Source organism: Oncorhynchus gorbuscha, linkage group LG01, assembly GCF_021184085.1.
Source record: "Oncorhynchus gorbuscha isolate QuinsamMale2020 ecotype Even-year linkage group LG01, OgorEven_v1.0, whole genome shotgun sequence".
Lineage (NCBI taxonomy): Eukaryota > Metazoa > Chordata > Actinopteri > Salmoniformes > Salmonidae > Oncorhynchus > Oncorhynchus gorbuscha.
In genome coordinates this window covers 22,222,616-22,237,778 of record NC_060173.1, presented here as the reverse complement: position 1 = coordinate 22,237,778, position 15,163 = coordinate 22,222,616, and the positions used below count along the sequence as shown (strand labels likewise).

Sequence of the window (15,163 nt, the reverse complement as noted above, 5' to 3'; positions counted from 1 at the left end):
AGGACTAAGTGCAGTACTGCATTAGAAGTCAAAAATGGCTGCATAATATATAACTATGAAGTGCTACGTTTGAGCGACCTCTGATTGGCTGTGACGGTCACTGTCCCAACAAGACCCTAGCCAGATCCAGCCAATCAGGAGACTATGTTCACTCTGGTAAACACAGATCAGAGATAACCAGACAGTTAATTAATTGTTTACTGAAAACCCTGGGAAGTTTAGCTAAACTGTATTCTAGAGTACACTGTTGTTTTGTGTATGTCTGTGTGGAGCGATCCTGACCTTGGGAAAACTGTTTTATTTGTTGTTGTGGTTATCAAGCTTGATTGCAGCCAGAGCTGATGGATCTGGCAGTGAATCACTAACATATCTCCTTGTCTGTGGAGAATAGTATAACCACATGTTGTTGACTAAATCTAATGATTATTATTATTTGCTTCGATTCGAAGCTTCAGAAAGGAATGTCATTGGTCCATTACAGTATTCCATGTATACTGTAGGAAGCAAAAACGGTATCGAATGTGTATTTTACTATGAAGAATTGCATATGGATGCTCTGACAGTAACTGTGTTCCTGGCAAAGACAACACAATGACCTTACCGATGTCCCAGAAACAATTCACATCTCCTCCCTGGTTTGGCAGACTGGACCAATCACAGACCATTATCTTTGCATTAGAGTCTGTGGTCTGGTTCATTCAGGGTGTATCCTGGACCGCTATCACAGTTGACATATGTCATCATTTGGAGGGACAGTGAAATAGACAGAGAGCCCCTGTTTCCCAGATGGAGTGTAAAATACTCTCAACCCTCTTTTCCAAAGGATTTTGTTGCTGCCATGAACAGTGGAATGAATGTTCTTTCCCAGCTTCCCAGCCACTAGCTAACTGCGCTCCACTAGCTAACTGCGCTCCACTAGCTAACTGCGCTCCACTAGCTAACTGCGCTCCACTAGCTAACTGCGCTCCACTAGCTAACTGCGCTCCAGTTGCTAGCTGCGCTTGGTCCAAGCCTCAAGATCAATTTTGTTGACTGTAAAATGGCTGAAAATATAAAGCAGGTTGTTATCATTATGTAATCATGGCACTTATGCGGATCCAGCAGCCTGCCCTATGACGGTCGCTCGGGTTTCTTGCTTGTATCCCTCTTCAACTGCGGCTCTGGCAAGTTTATTTTTATGATAAAAGTAAGTGTGCAGTAATCTGTTCATTCGGGAAATTAATCTGGACCACGTATTGTTAGGTATGGTTTATCAGCGAATGCAAGGACAATCAATGCTGTTTTACCCTACTGCGAACAGAGGTCTTGGTCTGTGCTACAGAGTGTATAGACTCAATGAGTTCTGTAATAGGTGAGATCTGTCAAACAAATATTATAATATGCATTGTCAGGGTGTGTATGTGCTTGAGCATGTGATGTATTGTTTATCATTCACAGACAGGTATCTAATGTGCATCGTTCAAGTGTTTGCATTTGCACACAGCGTAGAATATCACACATAGCTTTAAATGAAACAACAGCAGTGCATCTGTCTGGTTTCTCAAGCGATCTATATATAGCCTCTCGCTCCAGTAAGCCTGTCTAAGGCTGGTCAAGCTCCCATATATGGGACAAGTGGTATGTCTTATTGACCATGTGTTATTTCTGTACCCTGCCAGCTCGGAGCACTGGGGGTACATTTTGTGCCCAGCTCAGTAGTAGTAGACAGACAGACAGACAGATACTTCTCAGCTCTGTCAGTCAAGTCCTCCCTGTTGCCTTGGTGCATTAGCTCCAATTACCCCACCCCTCCTCAAGACTTCCCATTGTGTGTTTCTTTACAGGCGTCCCGGGAGCCCCCCCCTTTGTGAGCCAGTGGGTGTGTGACGTTACCGCTGAGAGGAGGGGCCCCCTATCCCCTGTCTGGCCAATCCTCAAACTCGGCGACTAGGTCACATAAGAATCCCCCCTTTCAGGTTGCCATGGTAACGTGCACTGGACCAGGCAGCATCTTGCTGTGGTGAGAAGGGAAGACAAGAAAGGAGAGATAGAGGGAGGGAGAGAACGAGAACAAACCACAGACAGAGGAATCACCTAAAGCTCTTCATCTGCTGCACCTCTTCCCTCTGTAGGTATTGTCACCACTCTCTCCTACACATCCACCACACTGAATTCACATTTGCTGCATGACTGATATTGTGAGTTTATCATTAGCAATGTCATACCTGGCAGATGCCTTTGAAGATTGCAGGGATGACATTGTGCATGTTTCCTTTGTTACACGTGGAATGTGTGTAGAGCTGTCTACCTTACGTGAGTCATTTGTTTGCAGGAGTCAGTGAGATCTAACAGTTGTTCTGTGTCTGTAATTTACAGATCTTCAGAGGGAAAGAGATGTCGTAAAAATAAAGAAAAAAGGGGTGGTTTGATTAGAGTGAAATTAGAGACAGTTAAATAATGTCACCTGCAGAGATCTGGATGGATCCCTCTCTGATGTTTCTTAATGACTGTTATCCTCACAGTAGGTTGTGAAACTCCTCTTTTCTATGAGCTCTCTTTATTAGCTCCTCGCCCAGCAAGGTTTTTCCCTCTGTCTCAAGTCAATTGGAGTCAGTCGATATCCTCAGGCCCCCTGTGGTTAGTTTAATTAGCAAACCCCTGCAAACACAACTAGGGCAACCTATTCCGACAGGATGTCCCCATATGTGGAATGTCCTTGGAGGGAGGATGGAGACAATTATGTTATCCTTCCCTATGGGAAGCACTACAGGTTTCTTCAAAGTCAAGCGGATGTTGTCATGGCTGAATGTATTTTTGGTCCTATGGAGTGACCTTGTCTTGTGCTGTGATGTGACAGGTGTGGTGTGGTAATTTTGTCATTATGCAATCAGCATTTAACCTAAGATATGTGAGAGCAGCAATTTGAAATGTTGTGAACCCTTGCCAATCAATATGATGTTGTAGGGTTGTTTCATAACATTACATAGCAAAACATTAATGTCATAAAAGATCACTATTGCATTATTATGCAGCGACCAAGCAATCTACACACTACGGTACAGTAATTTCATTTATTGGACAGCAGGATTCTTCATAGAAGCTGGTTTCTCCTTTCTATCATAGCTCTGTAAATAGGAACTAATGTAATCGGGAAGATCAGAGTTCTATGTTTACTTGACTTTACATTACTGAACTGGCTACTATTTTAAGCTGGACTGAGAGTCAATGTGTGAGTTTTTGTAGACCCAGGAGCCCATGTGCCTGCCATTGTACTGTAGGCCTAACTAAACCTCTATTAGATCATCTGCATGATAAGACATTAATGGAGGCAGCAGTGTGTGGGATCAGGGCTCCAAAGTGTGAGGAAATATTTTGTTGTGCGACCACAAGTTTTATTTTGAGAGCAGTGTGTGACTATGAAAAAATCTTCCAGAATATGTTGTAATGATAAGGCTTCGCGCTGTACGGTTCTTTCCGAGTTCAGATTCGATAGCGCCATGGTTGCACCATTACTACAACGAAAATGGATTGCTTCTACCCCAACCAGGTCAAAAGATCTGGAACTGACACATATTAAAGGGCTACATTTTTATCTTACTATAGCTGATCGCAGGGACTGCATTTTACATACATGTGGTGGCCCGTTCTACAACTACTTGCACGTCATTAACCATTTGTTTACACTTTGTTCAGTTGTTACCTCATTGGCTGACAACCTGGTAACTTTACCAGTATATCCAAACATTTGGGGGCACACAAAGAAAGGAAAGGGGCTAGCTTCTTCAGGGGATAAATGATCATAGCAATGAATGAATGACAGATCTCTTGCATGTCGTCATCGCAAGAACGTTTTTAAAGACAGTGTACAATTTCAACGTAATGCATCCCAAGAGAAATGTGTATCTGCAGACCGCAATTAGGGGCCTTTTCTGATATAGGTGTTTCTTGATATCAAGTTACACCCATTGATGCTCGTCATTGGTCGTGTCTGTTTCTTTCGCATGAAAGACAACAGTTGTGAACCAACTGGAGTATTGTAGCTAAACCTAACCCTAACAGCTAATTATGCTTGTCCGAACATGTGGTCGGAGGCGCCATATGGATGGTGTGACGCAATTGCTGAGGCATGCAGAGGCCCAATTGAGCTCTTTTGCACGTCCCTCAACTTGTGTAACAATGCGGATGGCTCTGTATAGCTCTGCAGTGACATGATTGGTTGACGGTAGGGCGGGAGGTCCTGTATAAATACAAACTCACTTCCTTGACAACTTCTTTCACAACAGCTGTTCAGCGATGCCCTGAAAGGCGCTACATGGTCAATCTGACGTCTGCATTGGCGGTGCAGCAGAGAAGCCCAGTAGGAAATTGGTACTTTTACACAATGTAGAAACCTAATATTCCACAAATAACGTTGTTATTTCAATGACAGGTATTCATATCAACATTTTAACTTGTATAATAAACGTATACAGTGTTAGCTTAGTACATATTCGTTTCTAGGGTACAAAATAAGCTAGAATTCATATAGGCTGTATCTCTATCAATTTTAAAAATCGTATTTTCTGATAATCTTAAATTTCATTTGGTACTCTTTAACTTTTTGAAGTTGCAAGCACCAGTGCTACCAATGAAAATGTTTAATGTAGAGCTCTGTGTGTGATATCATTTTGCTTTTGTAAGAGGCATTTTTCTTCATGCTTTTTCCTGTGGATTTGACATTTTTTGACTTTGTTTTCTATTTTTAGTGCTTTACTTGTGAGGTGACAGTTTTATCACTTTGGTTGATGGTTGTCAGATACCATAGGCATTTAGTGTATTATAACATAGTTACCTGGTCATATATCTTTTCTCTCTTACTAGATAAAGGCAGACACTGTCCTGTCGCCTCCTATCATTGGACACAGTGGACAGCCAAGCTGACTTCAATGTACAGGACAGATAAAGGTTCTCTATCTCTGCCACTGAAATTGATACAGCACGAACTTCAACTTGAAATGTTGACTCAACGCTACGTGGCATGTGTGTGAGAGGCTCATTTGTAATTACCTTGCCACCAACCCGGTGGCTTTCTTATGGTATTGACATTGTTATCTATTATATCAGTGGACAGCTGATGTAAGAAATGTGTTAAGCTGAAAATATGGCCCTGGCTTTAAATTCTTATAACCAATTACAAATTAGCCTCTCACACACATGCCACGTAGCGTTGAGTCAACATTTCAAGTGTCTGCCTTTCTGGGACATAGATAGAGAGCAGTCAGAGTCTCTAATGTGCAGAAAGCTGATAGTGGGTTTGTGTGTATGTTTGAATTTGTGTGTGTGTATTCATGGGTGTGTGTGTTACAGGGTCGCCTCCTGCCAGCATAATAATACACTCCGGTTTGCACACAATCCCCCTGAACACACATGTTAGAACAGATAAGGGCCTATTTTTGACACATTTATCTGGGCTTTATCTCAACAAGTCACATCGTAGAGCGGTTGCTGTGTTCTGATCCTCCCTGTCCTTTGTGAACATTTGTACATTTGCCACCAAAGTCACTGATACAGAAGTGTTTCTTATTAAGGGGCAGCCAGCATGAATGTTTATTTTGATTGCCTATTTTCTGCATAAGTCCCATCAGGTAGCCTGATTTCAAATCAAATTCAATTATATTGGTCGCAGACACATATTTAACAGATGTTATCAAAGATTTTTAGAACCAACCCAAGATAGACCACAGCCTGTCGTTTCCAATGGCAGCAGATTATTCATAGTGGGCAGAACAAGCAAGGATGTGGGCAGAACTAAGCAGGACCTAGCGAGAGCCTATTGGTGCGTTCTAGTAAATATTTGCATATTTCTGTTAGGAAACGCCTACTCTGTGAAGTGCTCATGTGCAATAACTACATTTGCCATTGCACTCCTTTTAAACAATGCCATTTTTTGAAACTGGCAAAGTGTAAAGTCTATAACATAGTCTGGTTTTGGAAACAGAAAACTCTATTGAGATCGAATGTTTCATCAATCAGAAAATTAGCAGAATGTCGGCCAAAATCCATCTCGCTCCATCTTCTCCCGCTGCTGGCCACTGGGCTTCCTCTCACCACCATATTTGGTAGTGAGTGGAAATGCACCCGGATTATAGATCCAACAAAACAGTGCAGTATACAGTACCTAACAATACACACAATACACACAATACACACAGATCAAAACCAATTTAAGAAAGAAATAAAGAAATATCAGAACAAGCAATGTTATATATATACACCCTTTACCCTTATATATATATATATACAGTACCAGTCAATAGTTTGGACACACCTACTCATTCAAGGGTTTTTCTTTATTGCTCCATTGCTTGTGTAGCGATTTCCACCGGTCTAATGTCCATTACTCATGTTTCTGGGCCCAAGCAAGTCTCTTCTTCTTATTGGTGTCCTTTAGTGGTGGTTTCTTTGCAATTTGACCATGAAGGCCTGATGCAGTTAACTCTAATGAGCTTGTCCTCTGCAGTAGAGGTAACGCTGGGTCTTCCTTTCTTGTCGCGGCCCTCATGAGAGCCAGTTTCATCATAGCACTTGATGGTTTTTGCAACTGCAGTTGAAGAAACTTTCAAAATTCTTGAAATGTTCCTTATTGACTGACGTTCATGTCTTAAAGTAATGATGAACTGTCATTTCTCTTTGCTTATTTGAGCTGTTCTTGCCATAATATGGACTTGGTCTTTTACCAAATAGGGCTATCTATTGTATACCACCCCTACCTTGTCACAACACAACTGATTGGCTCAAACGTATTAAGAAGAAAATAAATTCCACAAATGACCTTTTAACAAGGCACACCTGTTAATTGAAATGCATTCCAGGTGACTACCTCATGAAACTGTTTGAGAGAATGCCACAAGTGTGCAAAGCTGTCATCAAGGCAAAGGGTGGCTACTTTGAAGAATATATTATTATATTAAATATATTTAGATTTGTTTAGCACTCTTTTGCTTACTACATGATGCCATATGTGTTATTTCATAGTTTCGATGTCTTCACTATTATTCTACAATGAAGAAGAATTCTGGAATGAGTAGGTGTGTCCAAACGTTTGACTAGTACTGTATATGTGTGTGTACATAATAGTGTGTATAGACAGTTTATGAATAGGAAAGGTGTGTACAGCAGAGGTTATGCATGAGCCTTGACTAGAATACAGTATATACATATGAAGTGGGTAAAACAGTATGTAAACATTGTGACACTGGGTGTTGTAGATGTCCTGGAGGGCAGGCAGTGTGCCCCCAGTGATGCGTTGGGCTGACCGCACCATCCTCTGGACATGCGGTTGCAGATGGTACAATTGCCCCACCAGGCAGTGATATAGCCAGACAGGATGTTCTTAATGGTGCACCTGTAGAGGTTTGTGAGGGTCTTGGCGACCAAGCCGAATTCCTTCAGCCTCTTATTATTGTCACCTTGTCTAGCATCAGCATGTCATTGTCCTTTCCCTTAGTAACTGGCTATTTTACCTAGATAGTTTGTCTGTATGCATTGCTATGTAGGCTACGTGCGTCATTTTTAAATTGATGTAGTTCTGTCCTTGAGCTCTTCTTGTCTATTAATGTTCTCTGTTATGACATGTTTCATGTTTTGTGTGGAACCCAGGAAGAGTAGCTGCTGCTTTCACAATAGCTAATGGCATCCTAATAAATTACCAAAATACCAATGCCAACAGTCACAACACTTTAATGTTATTAGTACAAAAGAGGCAATGTAAGTTTATGGTGGTCACATGGAGGTCAGTTGTTCTGATAATCTTTAGGGTAATGACCCTCTGATGTGTATTATTATTATTATTATAATATTATTTGTTCTGGCAGGGCAAGGCAGGATCCTTGACAACATATTTCATTTGCTGGATGCTTGATGCAGAATGTAACAGTGAAAATGTTGACTTTTGTCGGTGAAGTCTCTCTCTGCTCTGGGCATTTTCATGTGATATCTTGCCATACTATGAATGAAAGTATGAAAGTGATCAAGTGGAAAACCTATCATGTTCTCAAAATGTAATCTCGGTTTGATGAAAGGTATTGCATTCGCTCAGCCTTTTCTCATCTACAGTTTAAACTTTACAGTTTGACAAGCTCACCCTGCCCACATACGTTAGACTCTAGACTAGGTGACAATAACAATTTGTTGGAGCACCTACGTGCACGCACACGTACGCACGCACGCACGCACGCACGCACGCACACACACACACACACACACACACACACACACACACACACACACACACACACACACACACACACACACACACACACACACACACACACACACACACACACACACACACACACACACACAGTAGGGCTACATCGCAGGTATCGCTGTCTCGACGTACCTTATATCACGTACCTTATATCACACAGATTTGAGGAAAAAAATACACAAGACTTTGCTGCCCCTACCGATGTTTTTGGTCTATTGACAGCCTCACACTCCAGCTTCACGTTCGATGAAACCAATCAGATTAAACTGAGTTAAAGCATGTCTCACTTTGAACAGTTGAGGGGGGTTTCTCATTGCAGTTCTCTGAACATTTAGAGTTGTATCACAACATGTAACCACTTTTCTTTGATTAAAGTAATATAGTTTTTATATATAGTGGTTTAATTCCTGTCATTCGCATATTTGCGAAAAATGTTGTCTATGAAAGCTTCTATTATCGAAGGTTTATGTCCCCCCTCTACAACATCGTGATGCGCTCTCCCGCACCCTCTGTCCGTTTTCAAGTTGCGCCTTCTCGCAGTATAGTTGAATGTACCAAATAAACTATAGATTACACACACATACATTACCAGGCGGAATATAGACACGGCAATAATAACCGAAATGGGATAAATCTTCCGGATGTACGACAGGATTGTTTTTTACATGGCACAAACATATGGACCAAAGCTAAGAAGAGGTGCATTCGCGGATCGTTTGTAAGAGTGTCCATTTTCTAAGATTCAAGCTAGGTAAGTGGGTTACTACTGCACATTTCAGAATGCCACGCGTTGGTGATTTTATTTTTGTAATTAACTCGTTCACATACGTTACCTTCTTTTCGAAGTGCTTCTCCTCTATATTGATGTGCATTCGGCTCCAAAATATAATTTTCACTCGTTGATTACATTGGCAGTTGAATATGCGTGTTGGTTTGCAACATTGTAACACATTTAACATGAGTTAAATTGTATACATTTTGATTTATTATGCATGCATGGAAAATGACGTTTCACAGACTGCAACATTTCACCCAGGTTGTTACATTGTCTCATTTTGCATGAAGCATTCTTTGTTACAGAAGAGATTAGGTCGCCCTTTCATTACATTGGGCATGAGAGTTATTGGTCCCATGTTTTCTCATATTGCTAACTGGTAGACATTATAAAGTGTAGATTCGGATATTTATATGCTATAAGTGGGCTAATGACCGTGACATCTGTCCTTCAGTAGCGGTGCGTGGGTAAAATCACCGGGATAGCCAACTCCAAATAAAAGCTACATTACAACCTATGGGTTGTGATAATTGCATTGTTTGTTCTATAACCTGTTAGTTAATATGCCTTGACACCGTGATATATAGGCAGTGGTGGTTCTAGCTTGTACGGCTCCCTGGGCGACCCCCCCCCCCCCTTCAGCCCCCCTCCTGTCCAACCAACAAAAACAAACACCATTCTGCAATAACTGTACATTTTATTCAGACACTTGGAACAACACAAATAAATAATCATAACATTTAAAACTATAGAAATTAGAGTTCGACCAATTTAATCGGCATGGCCGATTTCTAATTAGGGCCAATTTCAAGTTTTCATAACAATCTCGGTATTAAGCATTTTTGGACACCGATTATGGCCAATTACATTGCATTCCACAAACTGCATGGTAGGCTGACCACCTGTTACGCGAGTGCATCAAGGAGCCAAGGTAAGTTGCTAGCTAGCATTAAACTTTAAAAAACTATCAATCTTCACATAATCACTCGTAATCAACACATCGTTGATGATATTACTAGGTTAACTAGCTTGTCCTGCATTGCATATAATCAATGCGGTGCATGTTAATCTGTCATCGAATCACAGCCTACTTGCCAAATGGGGGATGATTTAGCAAAAAAAAAAGCACAAATGTACCTAACCATAAACATCAATGACTTTCTTAAAATATACTTCGGTGTATTGATTTTTTAAAACCTGCATATTTAGTTAAAATAAATTCTTGTTAGCAGGCAATGTTAACTTCATTGCACACAGAGTCAGAGTACATGCAACAGTTGGCTGCCTGGCTCGTTGCAAACTAATTTGCCAGAATTGTACATAATTATGACAATACATTGAAGGTTGTGCAATGTAAGAGCAATATTTAGACTTAGGGTTGCCACCCGTTCAATAAAATACGAACGGTTCCGTATTTCACTGAAAGAATAAACGTTTTGTTTTCTAAATGATAGTTTCTGGATTTGACCATATTAATGACCTAAGGCTTGTATTTCTGTGTTTATTATGATTAAGTCTATGACTTGATAGAGCAGTCTGACTGAGCGGTGGTAGGTGGCAGCAGGCTTGTAAGCATTCATTCAATCAGCACCTTCCTGCGTTTGCCAGCAGCTCTTAGCAATGCTTGAAGCACAGCGCTGTTTATGACTTCAAGCCTATCAACTACTGAGATTAGACTGGCAATACTAAAGTGCCTATTAGAACATCCAATAGTCAAAGTTATATGAAATACAAATGGTATAGAGAGAAATAGTCGACATGTCATAATTCCTATAATAACTACAACTTAAAACTTCTTAACTGGAAATATTGAACCACCAGATTTCATATGTTCTCATGTTCTGAGCAAGGAACTTAAACTTGAGTTTTTTTAAATGGCACATATTGCACTTTTACTTTCTTCTCTAACACTGTTTTTGCATTATTTAAACCAAATTGTGTATGTTTCATTATTTATTTGAGACTAAATAGATTGTATTTATGTATTATATTAAGTTAAAACAAGTGTTCATTGTTCATTCAGTATTGTTGTAATTGTCATTTTTACAAATATATATATACACTGCTCAAAAAAATAAAGGGAACACTAAAATAACACATCCTAGATCTGAATTAATGAAATATTCTTATTAAATACTTTTTTCTTTACATAGTTGGGCTGAAAACAAAATCACACATTATCAATGGAAATCAAATTTATCAACCCATGGAGGTCTGGATTTGGAGTCACACTCAAAATGAAAGTGGAAAACCACACTACAGGCTGATCCAACTTTGATGTAATGTCCTTAAAACAAGTCAAAATTAGGCTCAGTAGAGTCTGTGGCCTCCACGTGCCTGTATGACCTCCCTACAATGCCTGGGCATGCTCCTGATGAGGTGGTGGATGGTCACCTGAGGGATCTCCTCCCAGACCTGGACTAAAGCATCCGCCAACTCCTGGATAGTCTGTGGTGCAACGTGGGGTGGTGGATGGAGCGAGACATGATGTCCCAGATGTGCTCAATTGCATTCAGGTCTGGGGAACCGGTGGGCTAGTCCATAGCATCAATGCCTTCCTCTTGCAGGAACTGCTGACACACCCCAGCCACATGAGGTCTAGCATTGTCTTGCATTAGGAGGAACCCAGGGCCAACCGCACCAGCATATGGTCTCACAAGGGGTCTGAGGATCTCATCTCGGTACCTAATGGCAGTCAGGCTACCTCTGGTGAGCACATGGAGGGCTGTGCGGCCCCCCAAAGAGGAGGATGTTGCATGCAGCAAAACGTTCTCCACGACGTCTCCAGACTGTCACGTGCTCAGTGTGAACCTGCTTTCATCTGTGAAGAGCACAGGGCGCCAGTGGCGAATTTGCCAATCTTGGTGTTCTCTGGCAAATGCCAAACGTCCTGCATGGTGTTGGGCTGTAAGCACAACCCCCACCTGTGGACGTCGGGCCCTCATACCACCCTCATGGAGTCTGTTTCTGACCGTTTGACAAGACACATGCACATTTGTGGCCTGCTGGAGGTCATTTTGCAGTGCTCCTCCTGCTCATCCTTGCACAAAGGCGGAGGTAGCGGTCCTGCTGCTGGGTTGTTGCCCTCCTACGGCCTCCTCCACGTCTCCTGATGTACTGGCCTGTCTCCTGGTAGCGCCTCCATGCTCTGGACACTACGCTGACAGACACAGAAAACCTTCTTGCCACAGCTCTCATTGATGTGCCATCCTGGATGAGCTGCACTACCTGAGACAATTGTGTGGGTTGTAGAGTCCGTCTCATGCTACCACTAGAGTGAAAGCACCGCCAGCATTCAAAAGTGACCAAAACATCAGCCAGGAAGCATAGGAACTGAGAAGTGGTCTGTGATCACCACCTGCAGAACCATTCCTTTATTGGGGGTGTCTTGCTAATTGCCTATAATTTCCACCTGTTGTCTATTCCATTTGCACAACAGCATGGGACATTTATTGTCAATCAGTGTTGCTTCCTAAGTGGACAGTTTGATTTCACAGAAGTGTGATTGACTTGGAGTTACATTGTGTTGTTTAAGTGTTCCCTTTATTTTTTTGAGCAGTGTATGTATATGTGTATATATATATCTCTCGGCTGATTTGAATTGGTATCGTTTTTTTTTTTGGCCCTCCAACAATCGCTATCGGCGCTGAAAAATCATAATCGGTCGACCTCTTAATATAAAAATATATTAAAAAATAAGACTCATACATTTCAAAAGTAGCAGCAAAGACAAATAGAAACACATTTGTGTTGATTTGGCACTCGAACATCAATACATTACCCATCCCTCAACACTGTCAACCAAGAGTCAAGACTAAACCAATTCACTTTGGTGGTGTGCAGACTGGTTTTATATTATCTTAACAATTTTGCAAAGAAAACTGAAAAAAAAATGCAACAATATGTCTGAAATGATATATTCATAGTATTATGAATGAATTGTGGTTTATTTGGTAGAATTTCGTAGTGTGACAGATTTGACTAATTGTGTTAGTACTGTACAAAGTTAGAGGTGCGCTACTTAATAGACTAGCCGCTCCCCTTTCCTCGGGCTTCTAGTGGGGAGACCTGAGGTCAACCTACCCCCGCCCCCCTCCCCATCTCGTACTTCTGAGTGGGAGACCTTCCCAGGCAGTAGCCTGCCTAGCTCACAAAAATTCAATCCCACATTTGTTTCGTTACAAATCCGGTGAATTCCACAAAACATATTCCATGTAACAAACAGTTACATGACTTATAACATGGTCAAGCAAGATAATGTTTCTGACTGCTTAACAACTATTGATTTTGAACCATGGAGACGCACACACACTTCTGGCGGCGACAGAGATGGCTGTTTCTCTTCGCGTTCCTAGGAAACTATGCAGTATTTTGTTTTTTTTTATGTGTTATTTCTTACATACAGTCGGGAGGAACTACTGGATATAAGAGCAATGTCAACGCGCCATCATTACGACCAGGAATACGACTTTTCTGAAGCAGATCCTCTGTTTCACCCAGGATAATGGATTGGATCCCAGCCGGCGAACCAAAACAACAACGCCGTAAAAGGGGCAGACGAAGCGGTCTTCTGGTCAGGCTCCAGGACGGGAGGGAAACTGACTGCAAAGCACAAGTCCTTAGGCAACATGAATGGGAAATATTGCACAATATTGCACAACGTGGTCCTTCTGTAGCTCAGTTGGTAGAGCATGGCGCTTGTAACGCCAGGGTAGTGGGTTCGATCCCCGGGACCACCCATACGTTGAATGTATGCACACATGACTGTAAGTCGCTTTGGATAAAAGCGTCTGCTAAATGGCATATATTATTATATTATTATTATTATATTAGAATAACCTCAATCTATGTTTGACTATTCTGTTACAATGTACTATAAAGATAATCTGCTTTTGTTGCCTATGTGCACTTGTCAAACCACATTTGACTCTCGTTTGCCATTTTAGGGGGGGGGGTCACTGTCTTTCATTGATCTTTGTTGATTGACTGTACACTGATGCCAATAACACTAGTCTAATGTACTTAACATGACTTCATCTGACCCAGATTTGACCATTCATCAGCACGTACGCAAAGGTCAGTCTGTGGCTAAGTGACACACATTTCCTCTGGACAAATGGGCTCTTACTCTCTCTTAGCGGACTAATCCAGTGCGTTTAGCCTACATCATTGAATTTGATTATGGATTCCATGTGTTGCATTTTGCCAGTCCCTCTGTGTACTGTATGCTCTGGTGATCCTAGATAAGAGCAAAGGTCTGGCCTCAGTGTGCATAGTAATGTGGATTTTGATATAATGCTAGCAGTGGTGTCTGGGTTAATGCACCTAAACCAGGCTCCTCTGATCTGTGCTACTGCAGATCTGCATTACCTTTACCTAAAGACTGTGATTAGGGTTGGGTGCTATCCAGATTTTCATATTGCCTTACCGTCCTTCTCTCACCCGGAATTTACGGTTTTACAAGTTTAGTACACAAGGGTGTGCCAAAAAACAAAAATCCCATTGGGAGTTTATTACCAGAATGCTGACAAAATACCTGCAATCCAGCCCATAAAGGTATACATGTATAGGTAGGAGCTACCGACTGTCATTTTTGGTAAGTCTGGACATTTTGCAAGCAAATGTGAATGAGAGATGTACAAATGAACACAGTTTTGATATATGCAGTACTGTCTCTCCAGCAGTATGTCTACAAGCTGTGTCTGTGTGGAGTCTGGAGTAGAGGTCGACCGATTTATGATTTTTCAACGCTGATACCAATACTGATTTATTGGAGGACAAAAAAAAACAGATTTTTAAATAAATAATGAAACATGTTCAATTTGGTTTAAATAATGCAAAAACAAAGTGTTGGAGAAGAAAGTAAAAGTGCAATATGTGCCATGTAAGAAAGTTAGCGTTTAAGTTCCTTGCTCAGAACATGAGAACATACGAAAACTGGTGGTTCCTTTTAAAAATGAGTCTTCAATATTCCCAGGTAAGAAGTTTTAGGTTATAGGAATTTTAGGACTATTTCTCTATACCATTTGCATTTCATATGCCTTTTGACTATTGGATGTTCTTATAGGCACTTTAGTATTGCCAGTGTAACAGTATAGCTTCCGTACCTCTCCTCGCTCCTACCTGGGCTCGAACCAGGGACACAACGTCAACAGCCACCC

The 15,163-nt window shown here is 41.3% G+C and overlaps 1 protein-coding gene across 1 annotated transcript in view; it reads left to right on the top strand.

Annotated features, from left to right (window-relative positions):
* The first annotated feature begins 992 nt into the window (after positions 1–992).
* Positions 993–15,163, top strand: part of LOC124034659 (protein-methionine sulfoxide oxidase mical3a-like) — a 122,447-nt gene continuing 108,276 nt past the window's right edge. The window contains 2 exon segments of the mRNA XM_046348120.1: positions 993–1,186; positions 1,824–2,111. The gene's annotated coding sequence lies outside the window, so the exon portion shown is untranslated.